Source organism: Marmota flaviventris, chromosome 2 (assembly GCF_047511675.1).
Source record: "Marmota flaviventris isolate mMarFla1 chromosome 2, mMarFla1.hap1, whole genome shotgun sequence".
Lineage (NCBI taxonomy): Eukaryota > Metazoa > Chordata > Mammalia > Rodentia > Sciuridae > Marmota > Marmota flaviventris.
The window spans coordinates 91,536,200-91,562,279 of NC_092499.1; the positions used below are offsets into that span (position 1 = coordinate 91,536,200).

A 26,080-nucleotide genomic window follows, 5' to 3' on the forward strand; every position below is an offset into this window, starting at 1 on the left:
CCTACATGATAAATTTTCCAGTCGTACTGTAAAAAGAGGTTCCAAGGGATTAGGCTCCACAGGTGTAGATTGGGCTATGCTTTCTTTAAATTTAGATTCTCGCCCCATGATAAAACTAAATATTCAAGGACATGAATTTAATGGGCTACTGGATACAGGTGCAGACCTTAGCATCATCTCTCGTCAAGAATGGCCAAAACATTGGCCATTACAACAAGCCACTCAAACGCTTCGAGGCCTAGGAGTGTCAACTAATCCCCATAGAAGTGCAATGGTATTAGATTGGAAGGATCCTGAAGGATGGGAAGGAACTATACAGCCATATGTATTGGATCATCTTCCCGTAAATTTATGGGGACGAGATGTCCTAGATCAATTAGGTTTGACATTAACAAATAACATCAACCAAAATGCACCCACTATTATGACTAGACAAGGTTTTAGGAAAGGAAAAAGATTAGAAAAACAAGAACAAGGTATAGCAGCACCAATACAAATAGATCAAGGAACAGACAGACATGGGTTGGATTTTCAGAAAGGGCCACTGAGACAATCAAAATTACTTGGAAATCAGAAAGACCAGTATGGGTTCCTCAGTGGCCCCTGACTAAAGAAAAGATACAAGCAGCCCATGACCTGGTCAAACAACAATTAGCAGAAGGACATATACAACCTTCTGTATCTCCCCATAATACTCCCATTTTTGTCATCAAAAAGAAATCTGGTAAATGGAGATTATTGCAAGATTTAAGAGCCATTAATAATGAGATGGTTATTATGGGACCTGCTCAATCAGGGATTCCTCAATTGTCTGCTTTGCCAAAAACCTGGTATGTTTTAGTTATAGATATTAAAGATTGTTTTTTTTCAATTCCAATTCATCCTGAGGATAGTCCACGTTTTGCATTTACTATCCCTGCACTGAATCATGAAGGTCCTGATCAGAGATATGAATGGAAAGTACTCCCTCAAGGGATGGCTAACAGCCCAACTATGTGTCAAATTTATGTTAACAAAGTAATCCAGCCACTTAGAAATCAAAATCCTGAACTACAAATATTTCACTATATGGATGATGTATTATTAGCACACAAAGATAAAAACACATTGCTAGAATGTTATGCCACACTTACAAACTTATTAAAAAATTATAATCTAGAGATAGCAATAGATAAAGTACAATTAAATTTTCCAATTAATTATTTAGGAGTTCTATTATCCTCAACCATGGTCCGTCCACCAAAAATTCAAATACGAGTAGATCAACTCAAATCACTTAATGACTTTCAAAAGTTATTAGGAGACATAAATTGGATAAGGCCTTATTTAGGTATACCAACAGGAGAGTTGGGACCTTTATTTGATATCCTAAAAGGTCCATCAGATCCAAATTCACCCCGAATGTTAACGCCTGAAGCAAGAAAGGCATTAAAAATCATTGAAACATATATGGAAAATATGCATTTGGATAGAATTGATATAAGTTTGCCTTTATTATTTATTGTACTACCAACAAAAAATATTCCTACAGGAGTATTTTGGCAAGAAGGTCCATTATTATGGATACATTTATCTTATTCTCCTAACACTATTCTTACTAGGTATCCTGAGGCTGTAGGACAATTAATACTCAAAGGAATAAAAGCAGCAAAGGGAGTGTTTGGAATTTCTCCCAATAAAATTATTACTCCATATACTATGAATCAAATTGATGAGTTAGCTAATGAGTTAAATACTTGGGCAATAATCATGTGCAAATCTAATGTTTCATTTGATAACCACTTACCATCTAATCCTTTATTATCTTTTTGGTCATTGCATCCTGTAATTTTTCCAAAAATGACAAGAAAAACACCTATCATGAATGCTCCAAATATATTCACTGATGGGTCAAATGATGGTACAGCAGCAGTAGTTACCCCTGATCAAACTTTTACATTTTTAGTACCCAAACAATCAGCTCAAAAGGTAGAGCTTAATGCAGTTTTACAAGCTTTTGTGATGTTTAAAGATTCTGTATTTAATTTATTTTCTGATAGTCAGTATGTAGTTAATGCTATAGTATCTCTTGAAGATGCTGGTAGGATTTCCCCTTCTTCTACTGTTTTCTCTTTGCTTTCCACTATACAAAGTCTAATCTGGGACAGAAAAGATCCATTCTTTATAGGACATATCAGGGCACATACAGGATTGCCTGGAGCCCTTAGTTTGGGCAATGATTTAGCAGATAAAACTACACGACATACATATTTTCTCTACACTAGAAGAAGCTATAAATTTCCATAAAAAGTTCCATGTCAATGCTAATACTTTACAAAAGCGCTTTAAAATAACTAAGGAACAAGCTAGACAAATAATAAAACAATGTCAAAATTGTGTGACCTTTTTACCACAAGTTAATCTTAGAGTCAATCCTAGAGGATTGATACCTAACCATATTTGGCAGATGGACGTCACACACTTGCCAGAATTTGGAAAATTAAAATATTTGCATGTTACAGTTGATACTTCTTCTGGATTTTTGATGGGCTCCCTTCATGCCGGAGAAAAAACTAAAGATGTTATAGCTCATTGCTTACAAAATTTTGCCACTGTGGGTGTTCCAAAACAGTTAAAAACAGATAATGCCCCTGGTTATTCTTCTACCTCTTTTAAACAATTTTGCTCAACATTTGGCATTACTCATATAACAGGAATCCCATACAATCCACAGGGACAAGGCATAGTTGAAAGAGCTCATCAAACTATTAAAATGTACTTATTAAAGCAAAAAGAAGGAATTGGGAAGGGGTATATATTCCCCAAAGATAAACTTAAAATAACCCTTTTTACTCTAAACTTTTTAAATTTGGATTCATCAGGACTTAGTGCTGCGGAAAGGCATATGTGTCCAAAAAATGTGCATAAGCCCAAGGTACTTTGGAAGGATATTCTAACAGGACAATGGAAAGGTCCTGACCCAGTAATTGTCTGGAGTCGGGGGTCTGTTTGTGTGTTTCCACAGGGAGAACAGCAGCTGATTTGGATTCCAGAGAGATTAACCAAGGTCCTGACCCAGTGATTGTCTGGAGTCGGGGGTCTGTTTATGTGTTTCCACAGGGAGAACAGCCGCCGATTTGGATTCCAGAAAGATTAACTAAAGCGATTTCTACAGACCAAAAAGAAGATGATTTGGCTCCAATCCATAACAACTGATATCCAAAACTCCAGTTTGGCTATTCTTACATCTGCAACAGAACCAGGATGCTTTTTTCAATATCTATTTTATTATTGCCCTTTGCCATATCATGAAGTTCTATTTTGTTTTTTGAGCTCATACAGACCTAGGTTAATGTTTTGCTGATCAGTTCTATTTTTTTTGACTATAGAGTTTTTAAACATTGCAATGGAGATTTCACCTGTATAAAGTTATAAGGCCTTTACTATAATGTTATGTGTTGTATGTATTATATTATGTGTGCACACTTGTGTTTTGTGTTATATGTTTGAATGTATGTATGTCCATATATCATATATGATGAGCACTCATGATAAAATAGATCCAAATATTTTGTTTTTTCACATGATTTATATGGTTTAATTTAAATTGGGTAAACAACTGTTGAGGATTGTTTTAATATGTAAACAAAAAAGAAGGTTAACAGATCTGTTTGTTTACTTTCACCTTTCCTTTTCATTATATTTAATAATTCTCTTAAAGATAATGTAAATTGTTAAGAAAATTGTTTTCTTTTAGTGCCTTCTGTAATGTTACATAATTTTTTCTTTAGCCATTATTGCCAGAATTCCTATCTTCATCCCAGTGCTGGTGAAGTCAAAGATAAAACCAATCTACAGCTTCTACAATAGCCATCACTGAACTGCTTGCAGAACTTGCCTGGACACATTGTGAGCTCACCTGTATGCATTTGAACTATCTGTTGGTGCAGCGACTTGTGGTAGTGTTGGGGTATTTTTGCTGATGATGTCATTGGTGGTACAATTTTTCCAAAAGGAGCCGTCAATTGGCTTGGTGTATCTTCCTCCCTTCTGCTTGTCATGATCGTCCAGCTAAAATTTGGGGGCCAACAGAGGTGAGGCAAAGAACCTCACCCCTCCGCTGGTACAAAGACCTCTCCACAGGTGTGGCTGTATACTGGACCGGTAGTCAGTGACGGGTAAGATCCAATTGCAATGGTACCAACCTAAGGACCATATGTACTATTGGACAACCTAAGGCAGGCACGGTCCCTAAGCCACATGCTTGTTGTTTAAACAGAGAGGGGGAGATGTTGAGAGCCACAGCCGAAGGGGCCCCAGCAAACTTCCAGCTGCCAGCAAACTTCCAGCTGCCGGCTGATGATTGGCTCACAGCGGCCCCAGCAACATCTAGCTGATTGGCTCCTAGTCCCCAGCAACATCTAGCTGATTGGCTCCTCTGCGGTGATGCTCATTGGGCTGTTTCCCTGCCCTTTCAGACCACGGAGCTGCTCATTGGGGGACTTTTTTGGCTCCGCCCATGTGACCCAGCCAATCGGCCTCAAGAGCAGGAGGATTGTGGGAGGTGGGGAGAAGCTTGTGTGGGAGAGAGAGGCTTGTGGAAAGCCGGTGGTGGCAGTTGAGGCTCTGAGGGTTTTTCCTGAGAGGCTGTTTTGTTTGGCGTGTGTGGTTCTAAAAATAAAGTTAGTTTCTTTTGACAAGTGGCTCCTGATTGTGCCCAGCCAGACTGCGGCAGATTGTACATCCCACTGGAAAATATCTTAGGAAATAAATGAACCATAAAGAAATCTTAAGGCTAGAGGGCATAGATCAGTAGTAAAATGCTTGCCTAGCAAGTGCGAGGCCCTAGGTTTGATTCCCAGGGGCTGCAAAAGAAAAAAGAGAAAGAAAACTTAAAAACTGCAGTTAGCAGAAGACGCCATCAAAAGCCTACCAAGAAAATCCCAGACAAATTCAAAGCTGAGTCCTACAAAATCTACAAAGAAGAATTAATATCATATTCCTCAAATTATTCTGTGAGATAAAAAAGGAAGGAACCCTTCCAAACTCATTCTACGAAGCTAGTATCACCCTGATACTAAATCAGGCAGACACACATCAAGGAAAGAAAATTTCAGACCAATATCCCTGATGAACATTGATGCAAAAATTGTTAATAAAATTCTGGCAAATCAGGCAGGGGCTGAGGTTGTGGCTCAGTGGCAGAGCATTTGCCTAGTATGTATGAGGCACTAGGGTTTGAGTCTCAGCACCACATAAAAATTAATAAAATAAAGGTCCATCAACAACTAGAAAATTTTTTTTTAATTCTGGCAAATTGCATACAAAAACATATTTAAAAAATAGTGCACCATGGTCACATGGGGTTCATTCCAGCAATGCAAGGTTGGCTCAACATATGGAAATCAATAAATATAATTCATCACATCAACAGACTTAAAGATAAGAATTATATGATTATATCAACTGATGCAAAGAAAGCATTTGACTAAATACAGCACCCTTTCATGTTCAAAACACTAGAAAAACTAGGGATAATAGGAACAACATTGTGAAAGCTATCTATGTTAAACCCAAGACCAACATCATTCTGAATGGAGAAAGATTAGAAGCATTTCCTCTAAAAACTGGAACAAGACAGGGATGCCCTCTTTCACCATTTCTATCCAAAATAGTCTTTGAAATCTAGCCAGAGCAATTAGATAGAAATTAAAGGGATTAATTTAGAAAGAGATACAGGTAGGAAAAGAAGAACTTAGACTATCATTATTTGCTGATGACACGACTCTATATTCATATAATTCATCATATCAATAAGACTTAAAGAATCATATGATTATATCAATTGATGCAGAGAAAGCATTTACAAAATACAGCACCCTTTCATGTTCAAAACACCCTTTCATGTTCATATGATTCATGATTTAATTCTATTGATGGGATGAATAATATTTACTGATTTCTGTATGTTGAACCAACCTTGCATCGGTGGAATGAACCCCATTTGATCATGGTGCACTATTTTTTTAATACATTTTTGTATGCGATTTGCCAAAATTCTTGTTTTGATTTTTTTTAGTTGTTAATGGACCTTTATTTTACTTATTTATATGTGATACTGAGAATCAATTTTTAAAAATCTACATTATGTTGGATTAGGCCCCAAATTCCTTAACAAGATTCCTAAGGTGCAAAAAATAAAGTCAAGAATTAATACGTGGGATGGACTCAAACTAAAAAGCTTCTTCTCAGCAAAAGAAACCATCAATGAGGTGAACAGAGAACCTACATTTTGGGAACAATTTTTTGCCACACACATGTCAGACAGAGCACTAATCTCCAGGATATATAAAGAACCCAAAAAACTTAACACCAAAAAAACCAAACAACCCAATCAATAAATGGGCTAAGGAGCTGAACAGACACTTCTCAGAAGACATACAATCAATCAACAAATATATGAAAAAACTTTCAACATCTCTAGTAATTAAAAAAAATGCAAACCAAAACTACTCTAAGATTTCATCTCACTCCAGTCAGAATGGCAGCTATCAAGAATACAGACAATAATAAATGTTGGTGAGGATGTGGGGGAAAAGGCATACTCATACATTGCTGGTAGGACTGCAAATTCATGCAAATAATCTAGAAATAAGTATGTAGATTCCTTAGAAAACTTGGAATGGAACCACCATTTGACCCAGCTTTCCCACTCCTCAGTCTCTACCCAAAGGACTTAAAATCAGCATACTATAGTAACACAGCCACATCAATATTCATAGCAGCTCATTTCATAATAGCTAAACTTTGGAAGCAACCTAGATGCCATCCAGTAGATGAATGGATAAAGTAATTATGATATATATACACAATGGAATATTACTCAGCATAAAAAGAGAATAAAATTATGGCATTTGCACGTTAATGGATGGAGTTGGAGAATATCATACTAAATGAAGTGAAAAATACCTAAAAACCAAAGGCCAAATGTTCTCCCTGATAAGTGGATGCTGATCCAAAACGGGAAGGGGGGAGACGTGAGAAAAACGGAGGAACTTTGATTGGGCAAAGGGAAGGGAAGGGAAGGAGGGTGCATGAGGGCAGGAAAAAAAGGTGGAATGAGATGGACATCATTACCTAGGTACATGTATGACTACACATATGTTGTGATACTACATCATGTACAACCAGAGAAATGTAGTTGTGCTGCAATTGTATACAATGAATCAAAATGCATTCTCATATCATATATACCTAATTAAAATAAGTAAATAAATTTTAAAAACAGCAAAAAAATTGCTTAGAGAGTAGATTGGTCACCACCACCAAAATAATAATAATAATCAGGTAATGCTAATGTTAAATTAGTTTGATTACAGTTATTGCACAATGTACACATATTTCAAAATGTCATTCATAATACATACATATGATTTTTATTTGTCAATTAAATATACATTTAAAAATAAGAAATAAGGGCTGGGGTTGTAGCTCAGTGGTAGAGCGCCTGCCTAGCAAGTGTGAGGCACTGGGTTCAATTCTCAGCACCACGTATAAATATATAAATATAATAAAGGTGAATTGACAATAAAAAAAGAAAAAAAATTTAAAAATAAGAAATAAAATGTTTAAGATGCATGGTATTTTTAATGTAAAATATCATTATTTCTATTTCATCTTCTGTACTTTGCTTGAACATTCTATGTTATTTTTAGTTAGTTTTTTTTCAGATTGACTTTTTTAACATGATACAGAAAAACAGACTTATAGAATGCTTATTTTCTAGTCATAATATCAATATATTATTAAGAATTAAGAGAGGGCAGGGGATGTGGTTCAAGCGGTAGCGCGCTCGCCTGGCATGAGTGCGGCCTGGGTTCGATCCTCAGCACCACATACAAACAAAGATGCTGTGTCTGCCAAAAACTAAAAAATAAATATTAAAAAATTCTCTCTCTCTCAAAAAAAAAAAAAGAATTAAGAGAATGCTGAAAGTATATAAGAAATAAAATCAGCCCATAATCATGCCAAAAAAAACCCCCTGCATTTAGTAGTTTTATTGTTAGAAGTAATAATGATACTGTTTTAAAACTATGATACTATGGAGCTAGAGAATAACATGCTAAGTGAAATAAGCCAAACCCAAAAAACCAAAGGCCAAATGTTTTCTCTGATAAGCAGATGCTGATCCATAGTGGTGGATGAGAATGAAGGAACTTTGGATTGTACAGAAGGGAGTAAGAAGGGGGAGAGGGGGCCATGGGGATGGGAAAGATGGTTGAATGAAAGAGACATTATTACCCTGTATACAGGTATGATTACACTACCAGCACCATGCACAGCCAGAGGAATGAGAATTTATGCTCCATTTGTGTACCATGTGTCAAAATACATTCTCTTCATGTATATCTAATTAGAACAAATTTTAAAATTAACAAAACTATGATACTAAGTGATGGAGTAAATAAGTGATTATACTAACTCATTAGGATACAAAAGTTCAATATAAAGAGATATAAATATAAAAATCAAAGAAGTCAGGTTAAAATCCTGAAACCTTATCCTGAAGAAAATGAACAACTCTGTAATCTTTATTTAACTACACATTTTACAACTCTAAGCAATGCAAGTCAATGGCATTAAGCAGCTATGGGTTCAAAATACTATTTCCCTAAGGGAAAAAAAAAACAAGACTCCTTGTGAGACAGGAGGGTCTGACCCTCCACCAATGGTTTTCAGCTTTTTTGTGTGTTCTGTCTTTATGTACGTAGACTGCTATTTTTCCTAGATGACTAAAGATTCAGGAGGCCAGCAGGAGTAGGTGTCGTCGCCTCTGGCACTGTTGCCATGCACAGCTGCCCTGATGTGCCACCAAGGAGCTATGCTGGGCCCGCAGTGATAAGGTAGAGGTGAGGTGGGGATTAGCGTTGGGGCCAAAGCTGCCCTGACAACTGCTGCACTAGTAATGGATGCTCCGGAAAATACCAAACTCCTGGGGCTACTTGGGCAACCGCCATTTAAGCCACAGAAGCTTCCAAAGTTCATTCAGCTCACAACTAGAGTCTGCTTCCCTTAGGACTTGCCAAGGATTTTCCAACAACTTCCTACAGTGATGGTGATGAATACCTCCCCCATACCCCATGAAAACCAAGAGCCCACAGACCCACCATATATTCACAGAACAACACTACAGCCCAGAACTTCTATGGTTTACGGATAGATGATTATGAGCCTGTGCAGACAGCCGTTTTTGTTAATATAAGCAGATGACCTCTTATCCTTGAAGAGCTCCTTCCCTGTACTCTCTCCCTTATGCTACAGCACAAGCCTCAATAAAACATTGTTTAGATGGTTTTATTTTGCCTATTGGTGACTTCTATCTTGATTTGAGCAAGCTGAGCGGGCTGTACTAAGAGCTGGTAACACTAAGCATGCTAAGCAGCTAGAAAGCTGCAGAGAGCTGCTAATTCTAGTGCTGAGAGATGCCAGCAGAAGCTGATAATCATAATAGAGCTGCGCTTTGCCTATTTGAGATTTCTATCTGAATTGAGCAAAAGAACCCTCAGCTAATTGTTAACACTTGGAGAAATTAGTAATTCTAAGACTGGGAACAGGAAATATAAAAGATGAGCCTAAAATATTGTTATTGCTTAAAAACAGGAATATATCTAAGACTAGGGCCAGATCCAGGTTTTGTGAAGCTTGGACTTTATATATTAAGCACACACCAGCCTACATGCCCTCCTAAAAAATCTTACTTTTGTAAAATTTTACAAAATCATATGACCAATTGCTAAAGCCTTGGTCTCAAAGCCTTGACAGAAGCCCCCACAATAATGCTGAAGCTTAAATTTCTCGGGGTAAGTAAATCTACTTCTATCCAAGATAATGGAGAAAAGTCAAAAAGACACAGGGGCTGGGGCTGGGGATGTGGCTCGGGATGTGGCTCAAGCAGTAGCGCGCTCGCCTGGCATGCGTGCGGCCCGGGTTCGATCCTCAGCACCACATACAAAGATGTTATGTCTGCCAAAAACTAAAAAATAAATATTAGAAAAATTGTCTCTCTCTCTTTAAAAAAAAAATTCTGATTTGTTATATATGACAACAGAATGTATTATAATTCATATTAAAAAAAAGACACAGGGGCTAACACTGAATTAAAGTGTGAAATTTTGAGCATGAAAATTAATAGGTGTAATGAAATAAAACATATTAAAATATATAAAAATGTATGCTGTACACAGTGCTTGCATGCCTATAATCCCAGAGACTCAAGAGGCTGACACAGGAGGATCACAAGTTTAAGGCCAACCTGAGAACTCAGAAAGACTCCAACTCAAAATAAAAAAATAAAAAGGACTAGGGATGTAATGTAGCTCAGTGGTAGAGTGCCCCTGGGTTCAATCTCCAGTACTAAAAAAAAAAAAAAAAAAAAAGTGTATGTGTGTGTGTGTGTCTTCATGTATTTAAATACATGAATTAATAATGATACTTTTTTTAAAAATCTACTAATTCAGATAATGTAAACAATTGTTAGGGTAATAATCCATTACTCTGCATATAAATAAAAGGAAACTAAAGAAAGGTTTATCCTACCTTTCTCATACTAACTGTACTTCAAGAAAACGAAAAGGTGATCATCGAATTTAAAAGTCACCATTTTGCTCTATCTAATGAAATAATCTAAGCAGTGACTATCAGTGGTTGCTAAAACTCTTAGAGAAAGAGTGGTTGACATGTATGTTTGTTTGTTTGAATTTCCAACCAAACAAACAATACTTTTTATTTTGAGATAGGATTCTCCCTGAGTTGCTTAGGGCCTTCTAAATTACTGAGGCTGGCTTTGAATTTGCAATCCTCCTGCCTCAGCCTCCCAAATGACTGGGATTGCAAGGGAGCTCCACTGCACCCAGCTCTTTGTTTTTGAGATGGGGTCTTGCTTTATTGCCCAGATTGGCCTCAAACTCCCAAACTCAAGCAATCTCCCTGCCTCAGTCTCTGGGCACCTGGGACTACAGGCATGTGCCGCTGTGCTGGTTAGGGGATTGATAATGAACTTTCTAATGGATGGATGAGACTGATTGATACTACTTAAACTCACTGATCAATTAGATAATCTGCAAAGAGTAGTAGTCCGCTGACACTAGAAACTAAATACACTGAGAACTAAACAAAGACTTAGACCCAAGGTCCACTTCTGACTGGCCAGTCAGTAATACAGATCTAGAACAGGTCTGAATTAACATGAAAACCAAAGTATACAGAAGACTAGTCAGAACTTGCAACATGAACACAAGCAGCTAGTTAAAATAAAAATACCATCATTCTCCACAGGATTTAAATAAAACTCAAAATTTTGATATGCTGAGCATACAATCCAATACTATCAAGCATACAAAAAAACAAGGAAAGCAGAACAGGAGAGGGGAAGGAGAACAGGAGAGAAAAGAGGGGGGAATCATGAACTGAAATTGAATTCCATGAATATATGAGTTTATCCAGACAAACTCAACTACTATGTGTAACTTTAAAGCTCTTAAAAAAAAAAAAAAAGAGGAAAATCTCAACTTACATATAAAAGGGTATTCAACATGTGCAAATGCCAAGATGATATACATTTAGCACTTAGTAAGGCTTTAAAGCAGTTACCATAAAAATGCTCTCAGAAGTGAAGATGTCCACCCTAGAAATGAATAGAAAGGTATAAGTCTCAGTAAGGAAGCAGAAGATATAAAGTAGTAAATTGAAATTTTAGAAGAAATATAATAACTGAAATTTTAAACTGTCACCAGATGGGCCAATATAAGAATGGAATTGTCAGAGGAAAGAGTCAGTAAACTGTAAGATAAATTTATAGAAAATTTTCAATTGGAAAACCAAAGAGCTGGGAATGGGGTGATACCTGTAGTTTCAGCTACTCAGGAGACTGAGATGGGAGGTTTACTTGAGCCTTCAAATTGGGAGACTAAATACCCCATCTCAGTAAAAAATGAGAGAAAAAATATTTTCATAAATGAAGGTATAATATTAAAACTTATAACACTTGTGTCAGAGTCACAAGAGAGAAAAATGTGTAGGACAGAAAAAAATTGAACATTGAAAAGCAGCTAAAAGGGGGACTGGGATTGTGGCTCAGTGGTAGAGTGCTTGCCTAGCACACTTGAGGCACTGGGTTCAAATCTCAGCACCACATAAAAATGAAATAAAGATATTAGTCCACTTATAACTAAAAAATAAATATTAAAAAAAAAGAAAAGTAGCTAAAAGGGCTGGGGTTGTAGCTCAGTGATAGAGGGCTTGCTTCGCACACATGAGACCCTGGGTTCCATCCTCAGCACCATATAAAAAATAAATAAATAAAAATAAAGATATTGTGTCCATTTATGACTAAAAAAAAAGTTTTAAAAAAGTAGCTAAAAGCTTCCATATTTTCTGAAAGAGATTGAAGAAACTTAGTGAACAGAATAAGCAAAAACAAAAACAAAACTCACTTCTAAACATATTGAAATTAAACACTAAAAATTAAACACACAGAAAGATGCTTAAGAACATCCAGATTAAATTGAGACCTTACTTATAGGGGAACAACAATTTAATGGACTCTGAATAGTCTCATCAGAAACCATGGAGGATGTAGCAAGAAAAAAAATACAAGACAAAAAAGTACTGAAAATAAGAAACTGTCAAACCAGAATTCTGTATCCAGAGAAATATCCTTCAGGGATAGAGATTTTGTCAGATAAAAGAAAATTAAGATGTGTTTCAGCAAACCTGCTCTTAAAAAATTACCAAATGGACTGGGGTTGTGGCTCAGTGGTAGAGTTCTTGACTTGCATTGTGAGGCACTGGGTTCAATCCTCAGCACCACATAAATAAATCAATAAAGGTATTGTGTCCATCTACAACTAAAAAAAATATTTAAAAAAAAAGAATCACCAAAGAAGTTATGCATGGTGGCATATGTCTATGATCACAGAGACTCGGGAGGCTGAGGCAGAAGGATTCCAAGTTCCAGGTAGGTCAGCCTAGGCAATTTAGCAAGACCCTATCTCAAACTCAAAAAATAAAAAGGACAGGGAACGGTGGTGAATGTGACCTTCTCAGTGACTCAGGAGACTGAGATAGGAAGTCATAAATTTGAGGCCAGTTGCAGCAATATAGCAAAATCCGGTCTCAAATTTAAAAAATAAACGGACTGGAGATGTAGCTCAGGGTTCAAATGCCAGTATCAAAAAAATAAAGTTAAAATACAATAAAAAATAAAAAGGGGGCTGTAGCTGTGGCTCAGTGGTAGAGCGCTTGTCTAGCATGTGTGAGACACTGGGTTTGACTCTCAGCACTACATATACATAAATAAAATAAAGGTCCATTGACAACTAAAAAATATTTTTAAAAATTAAAATAAGTTAACTAATTAAATAAAGGTATTGATTTCATCTACAAACTAATTTTTTTAATTAAAAAAAATAAAAACAAAAAATAAAAAGTGCTGGGGATATAGTTCAGTGGTAGAGTGCCCTGTGTTCCATCCCCAGTATTACCAAAAGAAAATTATGTGGATAGGCCAAAATACTGTTGAAAAATAATGAATTTGGAGGAACTCTACAACATGATTTTAAGACTTATTCTAAATAGGTAGAGTAATCAAAAAGTGAGCTAACGACAAAGGAACAGAAAAATAAATTAAATACAATAAAGAGTTTAAAAAACAGGGGGCTGGGTTTGTGGCTCAGTGGTAGAGCGCTTGCCTCATATGTGTGAGGCATTGAGTTCGAGTCTCAGAACCGCATATAAATAAATGAACAAAATAAAGGTCCATAAACGTCTAAAAAAATTTTTTTAAAAGAGTTTAGAAACAGACCCTATAAATACTTCAAGCTTTTTAAAAAGTTTACACTTAATTCACATACTATAAAATTCAGAATTTTAAAGTGTACAATTTAGTGGCTTATAGTATATACACAAGATTGTATAACCATCCCTTCTATTAATTCTAGCACATTTTTTACCTCCCCAGGAAAAAATCCCATACCACTGGGCATGATGGCACACATCTGTTACCTAGCAGCTTGGGAGGCTAAGGCAGAAGGATCAAGAGTTTAAAGCCAGGCTGGGGATGTGGCTCAAGCGGTAGCGCACTCACCTGGCATGTGTGCGGCCCGGGTTTGATCCTCAGCACCACATACAAACAAAGATGTTGTGTCCACCGAAAACTAAAAAATAAATATTAAAAAAAAAATTCTCTCTCTCTTTAAAAAAAAAAAAAAAAGAGTTTAAAGCCAAGCTCAGCAAAATTGAGGCGTTAAGCAACTCAGTGAGACACTGTCTCTAAATAAAAATACAGGGCTGAGGATATAGCTCAGTTGGTAGAGCGCTTGCCTTACAGACACGAGGCCCTGGATTCAATTTCCAGCACCACAAAAAATAAGAAAATAAAATACAAAATAGGGCTGGGATGTGCCTCAGAGATTGAGTTTACCTGAGTTTACCAGATACCAAAAAAGAAAAGAAAAGAAAAGAAACCCAATACCTATCAGCAGTCACTTCCTCCTAGCCTGTGGCAATCATTAATCTTTTTCTGCCCCTATGAATTTGCATCTTCTGGGTCACCTGATATTTGCCAAACATGCAAAGGCAATTCAATACAGAAAAGATAATATTTTCAAAAATGATTTTAGGACAATTTTATATGCACATGTAAAAAATTGAAACTTAATCTGAACTTCACACCTTACACACAACTTAAGTCACAATAATATATCACAGATGTAAATATAAAATATATAACTTTAAGTAATAAATTTGTGAGAAAAATCTGTGACCAGGAGTTATGTAGAGTTCTTAGACATGACAAGAAAAGTACAATTCATAAAAAAAAAAAACCCTGATAAACTGATACTCACCAAAATTCCCAACTTTATATTGTAAAAGATGCTATTAAGAGATTGAAAAAATAAGCTAACGTCTGGGAGAAAACATCTGTAAATCAACAGTTTATATCTGAACCTTAGAGAACCCTTAAAATTCAATAGTAAGAGAACAAGTGACCAAATATTTGGCTAATGGGCAAAAGACAAACAGCATGTCATCAAAAGGATATACTGATTACAAATAAACTCATGAATCATCAGTAAACATTTTGATTTAAAAAAACAAATATATGAAAAGATGTTTGACATAACTAGTCAGTCTCAAAAAAGTTACACACTGTATGGTTACATTTATAAAACAAAACTATAGTTTTGTCTTATAAATTTGCCAAGGACTGGCAAGAGGGTGAAGGTAGGACTACAAAAGGGATAGGATGATGGGACTGTCTGGAGGTGTTGGAGCTATTCATGAATACTTATGAGCTATTATGAATGGTTATTATAACTGCCATGAGGGTTTGCCTGAATCTATTCATGTGTTAGAACTCAGAATTATAGACCAAAAATAGTCTATTTAGGGCCAGGGGTATAGCTCAATAGTAGTGTTTGCCAAGCATGTTGAGGCCTCAGGTTTAATCACCAATATCACCACAACAACAAAAGTCAAAATTTCAAATATTAATATTTTTTTATTTATTTTTTGGTACCAGGGATTGAACGCTGGGGCACTTGACCACTGAGCCACATGCCCAGCCCTATTTTGTATTTTATTTAGAGACAGGGTTCTCACTGAGTTGTTTAGCACCTCCCTTTTTGCTGTGGCTGGCTTTGAACTTGTGATCCTCCTGCCTCAGCCTCCCAGGCCACTGGGATTATAGGCATGCGCCACCATGCCCAGCATTCAAATATTAATTTTAAAAAGAAATTTTAATTAAGAAAATCCCACAATTTTTTGAAAAGTAAACTAAAATAATCTTTTTTACAGCTGTGTACCTAAATGAGGACATATTTTCTTCATGTACTTCAACCAAAGCAACATATTGCAACATACTGAAAGTTAATTATGAAAATCCAGGTGCCTTCTCTCATGCCACACATCAAAGAGATTTGAAAAAATGTAAAACATTACCACTCATCTTATCAATTTGCTTTTCTTTTTGGAAAATAGTTAACATATGATAGGTGTATTGCTGTTATCATAAAATAAATACATTTAGAACTTTTCAGGTTTAATATAGTAACCATCAATACATATAAATCCATATTAAAAGAAGAAAAAGTCTTTAGGATCTTAATAATTTTTAAGATTGGTGAGAGACCCTGAGACCAATGAGTTTGACAATGATTAGATTATGTAATAAAGAGATATATTTTTAATCATATTTTTACTATTAATAATCCTAGGACTGGGGCTGGGGCTCAGTGGTGGAGCACTCGCCTGGCACATGTGAGGCCCTGGGTTCGATCCTCAGCACCACATAAAAATAAATAAATAAAGGTATTGTGTCCAACTACAACTAAAAAATAAATATTTAAAAAAATAATCCTAATTTATGGCATACAAAGTTATTTGAATGAGAAAACATTTACATAAAATTCTACAATCTGAACTTTTTTTTTGAGAGAGAGAGAGAGAATTTTAATATTTATTTTTTAGTTTTCGGCTGTATATGGTGCTGAGGATCGAACCCAGGCCACACGCATGCCAGGCGAGCGCGCTACCGCTTGAGCCACATCCCCAGCCCTACAATCTGAACTTTTAGCAATCATTCTTTTAATAAACAAATGTTTGGCTGAACACAGTGGCATATGTCTCTAATCCCAGCTCCTATAGAGATTGAGGCAGAAGGATCTCAAGTTCTAGGCCAGGCTTGACAATTTAGGAAGACCCTGTCTCAATTTATGAGTACCCTGCTAATAACTGTAGGAAATACCAAATTGAGTAAGTGTATGGTTTTAGGACAATGGTGACAAAAAGATTTGAGATCCAGGGCACCCTGACACACTAAGTTGCAGAGGATGCCAAGTCAGAGGCTAGGCCAAAAGGAAAGGATACCATCACTGATTAGTTGGTCTTAGAAAGGCAATGTAAACATTTATCCATTCATCAAGTATTTACTGAAAACATACTATATATGCCATGCATTGTTCTTTAGCCTAAATTTCGAAGGAATAACCATACAGGAAAAGAGGTGACAATAATACAAGGATTGAAGCTGGAGAGACATATAAGAAGAAACTAATGAGCCCAAGAAACCTGAATCCACATCAGAAGTGGAGAAAACCAAAAAGTAACCTTATTTATACTACAAATCCACAAAGCTCAGGAATTAGATAGTGGATCCCAAGATGTTAGATCCCAAGATCTTCTCTCCTGCTACACACAGCTAAGAGACTGCCCTTTCCCCACCACAACAGAAATCCATAAGATGACACACAGAAAAAGGTAAAAATAGAAGGTCTCTGGGATACCATGCATTGTTGGGAAAAGAGTACCAGACTTGAACAAAAGGAAATTAAGTAAACTATAACTTAATAAATATGAATATCTCAGTTTCTTCCCCCTCTCAGCTCTCAGAAACTGATAGTCACGTATCTCTCTAAGGAAAAGATGGACTGCGTGTGGTGGCACATGCCTGTAATCTCAGCAACTTGGGATGCTGAAGCAGGATTCCAAGTTCAAGGCCAGCCTCAGAAACTTAGTGAGACTCTCAGCAACTTAGTAAGATCCTGTCTCAAATTTAAAAATAACAAGAGCTAGGGATGTAACTCAATGGTAAAGCGCCCCTGAGTTCAACCAAAATAAGAAGGTTCAATTGAGCAAGATTTAGAACTGCACAGGCAGTCAGAGCAAGATGGCAAATGAGGAAGTTTGGGGATGATCCAGACAGTAAGAGCATAAAGAGTGTCCCCCAATAAGGTCAGCTTCCTAGCTGATGAAAGTGCTCATGGACATGAGCAAGGGACCCAATCAGGCAGACACTTCAGTGTCCTGCACACAAGCAGGGGGATCCATAAAAAGATTAAGACCTGAGGTGTTCAATGGGCAATAATAAGAAGAGCATGGAGAGGAGAAGAGATAAAAAGGGGAGGAAAACTCAAAGCTCTTAAAAAAAACAAGTCAGTACTTTCCTATTAGACTCCTAGCTCTGGAACTCACACCCCTGATACTTTGTTACTTTTGCTCTTGCAATAAACCTGGTGTTTGCTTACTATCTTTGTGTTCCCTTCTTCAATTCTTTGCTTAACAGAGACAACCAACTTGAAGCCTAGACAATAACACAACTTTGAAAATAAAAGGTCAAAAAGAAGAAAAATAAGTAAAGACATCATCAAAGTAACTCGTGAAATTTCCCCAATTTTAAATACTCAAGTTTTCTGATTAGATACATCAAGTATCCAACAAAATAACTTACAAATCAGAAAAATATCAGAACATCTGCAATTTTTTTTCAGGAAGAGAAAATTCTTTATTTTCTATGGAGGAAGAGAAAAAAAAGGCCATACAAAGAATCAGAATGACTATAGATTTCTCTATGGTTTAATATTAGAAAACAATAAGGCACCACCCTCAAAAGTCTTATGGAAAATTATTCCCAACATAGAATTCTATACTCAGTCAAACTCTCAAGTATATGAAGGAAGAATATATTGAAACATTTAAGGTTTTAAAATTTTCGCTTTCCATATCTTCCCTCAGGATGTTACTAGAGAATGCATTCCCCAAAAAGGATATAAATAAGGGCTGGGATTGTGGCTCAATGGTAGACCACTCACCTAGCACAGGCAGGACCTGGGTTCCATCCTCAGCACCACATAAAAATAAAGGCATTGTGTTGTGTCCATCTACACCTAAAAAATAAATATTAAAAAAAGGACATAGGGGCTGGGGATGTGGCTCAAGTGGTAGAGTGCTTGCCTAGCATGCGTGAGGAACTGGGTTCGATTCTCAGCATCACATAAAAATAAAATAAAGATATTGTGACCACCAAAAACTAAAAAATAAATATTTTTTTAAAAAGGATATAAATAAGAAAGCAAACTACATGGGAAGCCAGGCGCAGTGGCACACTCCTATAATCCTAGCAACCCAAGAGGCTGAGGCAGGAAGATTCCAAATTCAATGCCAGTCTGGACAACTTAGCAAGCCCCTGTCTCAAAACAGAAAAGAGGCTAGGGTTGGGCTGGGGCTGTAGCTTAGTTGTAGAGCACTTGCCTCCACGTGTGAGGCACTGGGTTCAATCCTTACCACCATATAAAAATAAATAAAGATATTGTGTGTTCACCTACAACTAAAAAAATATTTTTAAAAAAGGGTTGGGGTTATTAGAGCTCAGTTGTAGAACATCCCTGTTCAATTCCCAGTGCCATAAAAAAATAGGAAGGGAGGGAGGGAGGGAGGGAGAGAGAGAGGGAGGGAAGGAGAGAGAGAGAGGGAGGGAGGGAGGGAGAAATTAAATTAAATGAGAGCCCAGCAGAAAAGAATCCACCATAAGAGTAAAAACTAATAATAATAAAATCTCCTGAATAATATTATTGTAAAGGCAGAGTTCAAGATGACAGCTATATAACAGGCCAGCAAAACAACATTCCAAATTGGACTAGATCAAAAGGCTCCAGGAGGGGTTAGGGTTGTGGCTCAGTGATAGAGCACTTGCCTAGCATGTGTGAGGCACTGGGTTCGATTCTCAGCTACATATAAATATGTAGCTCAGTAGGTAGAGTGCTTGCCTTGCATGCCCAAAGCCCTGTGGTGTTCAATCCTCAGCACCAAATAAATAAATAAATAAATGTCCATTTACAACTAAAAAAAAATTAAGCAAATCAAGGTTCATCAGCAGATGAATGACAAGCAATGTAGTATATGCAAACAATGGAATATTATTCAATCTTAAAAAGGAAGGAGTTGGTAGAGATGTAGCTCAGTGATTGAACTGCTTGCCTAGCATGCAGAAGGCCCTGGGTTTCCCAGACACAGTGACATATGCTTCCCAGACACAGTGACATATGCCTGTAACCCCAGTGACTCAGAAGGCTGAGGCAGGAGGATGGCAAGTTCAAAGACAACCAGGGCAATTCAGCAACAACCTGACTGGGGAAAAAAAAAAAAAAAGGGTTGGGGATGAAGCTCAGTGGTAGAACACACTAGGTTTGATTATTAGCACCTCAAAAAAGGAAAAAGTGGGAGGGAATTCTCAAGCATGCTACAACATGGATAAAACCACTGAAAACATCCTGCTAAGTGAAATAAGCCAGAACAAAAGGGCAAATGTTAATGATTCCACACATAATAGATACCTAGAACAGTCAAGTTCATAAACAAAGTAGAAGGGCGGCTGCAGAAGGCTACAGGGAAAAGGAATGGGGAGTTAGTGTTTAATGTAAGGAGTTTCCATTTGGAAAGATGAATAAGTTCTGGAGATGAATGATGGTGATAGTTAGACAACAATGTGAATGCACTTAATATCAACGAAATATTCACTAAAAATGGCTAAAATGGTAAATCTTATATGTACTTTACCACAATAAAAAGGAAGTTTGAATTTTTTTTTAAACAATACTTTTATTTTATTTATTTATTTATTTTTATGTGGTGCTGAGGATTGAACCCAGGGCCTTGTACATGTGAGGCAAGCGCTCTACCACTGAGCTACAAGCCCAGCCCCAGGAAGTTTGAATTTTAAATAAGACTACTAAGTACTCAGATGTAATTATAAAAGACAAATAGTTGATCACTATCTCACTCTAACTTGTTAGTGGAAATATCATGGAACAAAATGATATGCTGGATAGCCTTCACTAAAATAGGGGCTGGGGTTGTGGCTCAGTGGTAGAGCGCTTTCCTGGCATGTGTGAGGCATGGGTTCAGCACCACACAAAAATAAATAAATAAAATAAAGGTATCGTGTCCATCTACAACTAAAAAATATTAAAAAAAAAAAAAAACCTCAACTGAAATAAATCTTGGACCTATCCCAATTAGGAACTAAACAATAAGGGAAGGTCTAGAATCCCATACAATACCCAGGATGTGGTAGACTGCTTTTAAAATAGGTTCCAATGATCCTTATCTCCTGCTATTGATCCCCTCCCCTCCAAACTGCCCCACCCCATATCCACCCAGTAGTGTACCGGATTCTAGTTACTTGCCTCTAAAGAAATAGACAAATGAGAAGATGTCACTTCCCAGATAGGTTATAAAAACTGCAAAATCTATTTTGTTCACATTCCCTTTCTGGCTTTTTCCACTTGCTTGTTCACATGAAGCAAGCTGCCATTTGTTGAGGGCCACAACCGAGTCAGGATGACGCATGGCATTTTTGCCAGAAGTAGTGGTTGAGAGGTGACGTCAGCGAGTTCTCGCGGAGTTCCCGTTGAGTTCTAGTTGAGCTCTCGCAGGGATTCCCGGAGCATTGTGCTCCCCTGTCCGTTTTTTGGCAATGGAGCCCGATGCCTTTCTCCACGATATCGTGGGTAAACACCTGGTCCTTGTCCGTTTTTTGATAACGGAGTACCCTCTATGGTGGTTTGAGAATGGCATTCATTAGCCCAATGTCTCCCCCTACGGCATCGTGGGCAAATACCTGGTATTCAATTCCTTTGATACCTAGTTTTGTTAAACCCTCCTCCTAAGGGGCAATTCCTTTTAAAATGTCCTGTTTGTTCACAATTGTAGCATGTTTTTGGCCTGGCATCTAAAGCCTGTTGTACTGCAGCTGCCAAGACTTGCCCTTGTTCATTAATGTCTCTACATAATTTAATATATGTGTTTAAATCTCCATGTTTCCATGGTCTAATGACCTCTCTACACCAACGATTTGCTTGGTCATAAGCCAGTTGTTTAATTAATGGCATTGCTTGTTCTGTATCCCCAAAAACTCTGGTAGCTGTTTGAATAAGCCTATCTACAAATTCAGCGTAAGGTTCATTAGTTCCCTGTATTACCTTAGACAATTGACCTTGTAAATCTCCATGTCTTTGTAAAGTCTTCCATGCCCTAACTGCATCTGCAGCAATTTGTGCATATATAGCAGGATCATATTCAATTTGTTGCCATTGACCCTCATAAGGTCCTTTTCCTAACAACATATCTAGATTTCTTTGAGGGTAACCGGCTGCTGCATTTCGCCTAGCCATCTCCATGCAAAATTCCTCATTGGCAACCTTCCATAACAAATATTGTCCTCCATTTAGCACAGATTTACACATGCTAGCCCAATCTGCTGGCATCATGTCCAAGTTGGTAATGGATTCGACCATGCTTACAGTGAAGGGTGCTTGAGGACCATAGGTTGTTACAGCCTCCTTTTAACTGCTTCACTGTTTTGAAATCTAAAGCACGGTGAATTCGCTGCCCTCCTGCCTGCTCAAGTACAGGGCATGCTAATCTTTGAGGTCCTGTCTCAGGATGCCATCTATCAACTACGGGGGTTGAGGGCCACTCAGCTATCTCTATAGGTGGAGCTGTTGGTTGAATTAAGCCCTCTGGTGATAGAACGGTGTTAGTAGCAGCCTCCTGTTGTAGCTTTTTGCCTAATAACCCCTTTTCCTTTAAATTTTCTTCCTCTGACTAGCTCGAGAGACCTTCTCTTTTGCTTGATCTAAAGTGTCTTTCTCCATGGTCTGAACCTCTAACAATTTACTTAACACTCTTTCAGTTTGTTTTTTACTAATTTCTAATCTACTATAAAGATAACGCAACCCAATAAGATAACACAAAACAAAACCGAAACAGAATGAAACAAAAACGGAACAAAAAATTGTTGTATCAATTTTCCTATTTTCTTGACATGTGCATTTGCGGTCTATTTCTATCTCTTCCTCAGGGGTGAACAACTTCAAACCTTGAGCCAACCATTTTTCCCAGTTTGCCTGAGAAAGTTCTAGGGATAGGCAGCTTGAAACAAAAAGAAAACAAATCAAAACAAGAACACATTGTTTTTTGAAATGGTCATCCATTCTCTCGCCTTCCCTTAGGGGCGAGCAATTTCACTTACCCCCGAGCTTCGGGCGTTCCCCGAACGGGCCGCCAAATGCCGCAGTCTGGCTGGGCACAAATCACGAGCCACTGAAGCAGGAACAAACTTTATTTCTGAACTCCACCAGCACACTCCACACGCTCCCCGGGAATTCTCTCGAACGCCACGCGGCTCATCCAGGAACCAGCAACCGGAAATATCCCTCCTCTGGCACTTCCCCAACCAATGGGAACTCTCCGAGAATCCCCGCGAGAGCTCAACTGGAACTCAACGGGAACTCCGCGAGAACTCGCTGGCGTCACCTCTCAACCACTACTTCTGGCAAAAATGCCATGCATCATCCCAACTCAGCTGTGGCCCTCAACAGCCATTTTGCCCCATTAAAAACCCACATGGCAAAGAACTCAGGCAGCTTCTGCTAGAATAATATATGATTCTGCTTATATCAGGTATCAACAACTAACCAGAAACTAAGGCACTTAGTTTAGTAACACACAGAAATTGAATCCTGCCAACCACTATCAAAATGAACTTGGAAAGAGATCCTTCCTCAGTTTAGCCTTGTGATGGCTGCAGACTACTCTGCAGTATGTAGACGATCCTGATACAGAGTACAAACTTGAATTACACCCAAAATCATGGCTCACAAAGACTGAAAGATAATAAATGTTGTTGTTTTAAAACACTGAGTTTTGGATAATATACTATACAATAATATAGATAACTAAACACCAGGACATGGGGCATTAGTTTCTCAAAGCTGTATGTGACTACAGGTACCCGTACCCTTTTTATTCTAAATCATGGATTATACCTAAAAAATTAATGTAACTTGGTTGCAAAATCAGTGCTGTCAATAATCACTTGAGGGGCTGGGGTTGTGGCTCAGCGGCAAAGCACTTGCCTAGCACATGGAAGGCCCTGGGTTCGATCTTCAGCACCACATAAAAAATAAATAAAATAAAAATAAGTATTGTGTCCAACTACAACTAAAAATATTTTCAAAAATAATAATCACTTGGATTCCTTTTTTCAGTACAACTAATAACTTAAAGTAGGGCGTAAATACCATACTAATGAATTCTGTCAATGATGCTAAATCTGGAGATGTTACCAAAACAGACCCTAAGAGGATCAAAATATGGACAGAACAAGTTAAATAGAGATTCAACTTGTAAATATAAAATAACATGTGGTGAAAAAATCACTTGAACATTTGCTAGACAGAAAAAGGCTGTGAAGAATATAGGCAAGAATTAATAAGCAAACACTGACAATACCCTACACTACAAACACCTTTAATAAGAAGACCATATCACAATCATTATATCTTCTGCCATACCAATTATTACGCATAGCAGTAAATCAACAGGTATTTGGTGAAGTTAATTAATCAGCTCAAAATGAGACCTTAAACTACACATAATTTAAGTCACATAGACTCACATATATACATACAACAGAAAGATAAGAAAAAGATAAAGGGAGAACAACAGCAACAACAGCAAAAATGATAACAGGCATAAAGGGAAATGTTTAAAAAATTGTATAAGAACCAGGAATGGTATGCACACCTGTAATCCCAGCAATTCGGGAGGCTGAGGCAGGAGGATCACAAGTTGAATGACAGCCTGGGCATTTTTTTTTAACATTTATTTTTTAGTTTTAGGTGGATATAATATCTTTAATTTATTTTTATGTGGTGCTAAGGATAGAACCCAGCTCCTCACACATGCTAGGCGAGTACTCTAACACTTGAGCCACAACCCCAGCCCAACCTGGGCATCTTAGACCCTGTCTCAAAATAAAAAATAAAAAGGGTTGGGGATGTATCTCAGCACACCCTCCCAAAAATTATGTAAGAATGTCAAAAAACATAAATCAGGATGGGAATATAGCTTAGTGGTATAGCCTTTGCCTAAAATGCATGAAGCCCTCGGATTGATATGCAGCACTGCAAAAACAAATAAACAAACAAACTAGATTAAATGAGACAAGAAACTATAAAGAGAACTCCCTATAGGGGCTGGGGCTATGGCTCAGTGGTAGAGCACTTGCATCACATGTGTGGGCCACTGGGTTCGATCCTCAGCACCATATAAAAATAAAATTAAGGGCTGGGGATGTGGCTCAAGCGGTAGCGCGCTCATCTGGCATGCGTGCGGCCCGGGTTCGATCCTCAGCACCACATACAAAGAAAGATGTTGTGTCTGCCGAAAAACTAAAAAATAAATATTAAAAAAAAATTCTCTCTCTTCTCTCTAAAAAAATATTTTTTTAAATAAAATTAAATTAAATTTAAAAACAAAGATATGTGTCTATCTACAACTAAAACAATATTCTCTTAAAAAAGAGAACTCCCTATAAAAGTATTGTCTGAGAAATTAACATAATACCACAGTAAATTTACTTCTTTTAACTTCAGAGATGCTTCACAAAATAAAAATTAATAAATTTTGTCCCATTGTCCCAGATGTGTAACACCTATAAAAACCTAAATTGAGCAACAAATATGCCATTTATAGTAACTTGAAAATAATTAATTTCATGAAATTAATTTAAAAACTTGAGACTTAATAGGTTTGTTAAAGATGACATAAATAATGACTAACATTTGTTGAGGACAGTGTGCTAGGCACTGTAATAAATACACACACACACACACATATATTCACACATATATATTACATATTAATATTTTAAATCTTTAGCTACTATTGTTATCCTTTTTTTTTTAATAGATGAGGAAAATGAGGCACAGAGAAGTTAGATGACAGGCCCAATAACCAGAATTTGAATAAGGTAGTCTAGTCTTAACCAACAGGAGAAATAGTCACATTCACAGACATAATACTGTCCAAAACAGTCCCTGTACTGTTTGAATACTAATGAAAGGAAATGATATTTACATGGAGATCCAGAATTGAACCTATTAAATAACTACTACTTACCAAAATTACATAAAAATGCTTTTGTCAGAAGGAGAAAATTATTATTCTACAACTGTAATCACAAATTATAACATTTTCATTGTTATAATTTTGTTTTTAAAGTTAATACAAAAATTAGTTGTTCAAAAGGAAATAAAAATAAACCAATGCCATCTCTACACTGGAGAAAGCATAAGTTAGTTCCCAAATGTGTTTTGACTTGAAGCAAACTTTGAATTATCCACCTACATAAAGGAAAGTATTATCATAGCTAATATCAAAAATATGTTTTTTTTAAAAAAAGTGAGAAATCTTTTATACC

General features: G+C 37.0%; 1 protein-coding gene across 8 annotated transcripts in view; it reads right to left on the reverse strand.

The window, feature by feature from the left end:
* The window catches only part of Ttbk2 (tau tubulin kinase 2), a 150,659-nt gene that overhangs the window by 110,972 nt on the left and 13,607 nt on the right, over positions 1 to 26,080 (reverse strand). Inside the window, exon 1 of one of the 8 annotated variants that reach the window (XM_071608158.1) lies at positions 18,627 to 18,647. The exons of the other annotated variants lie outside the window; for them this stretch is intronic. The gene's annotated coding sequence lies outside the window, so the exon portion shown is untranslated. Of the gene's footprint in view, positions 1 to 18,626; positions 18,648 to 26,080 lie in introns of those variants that run through there. 8 annotated transcript variants of the gene reach the window in all.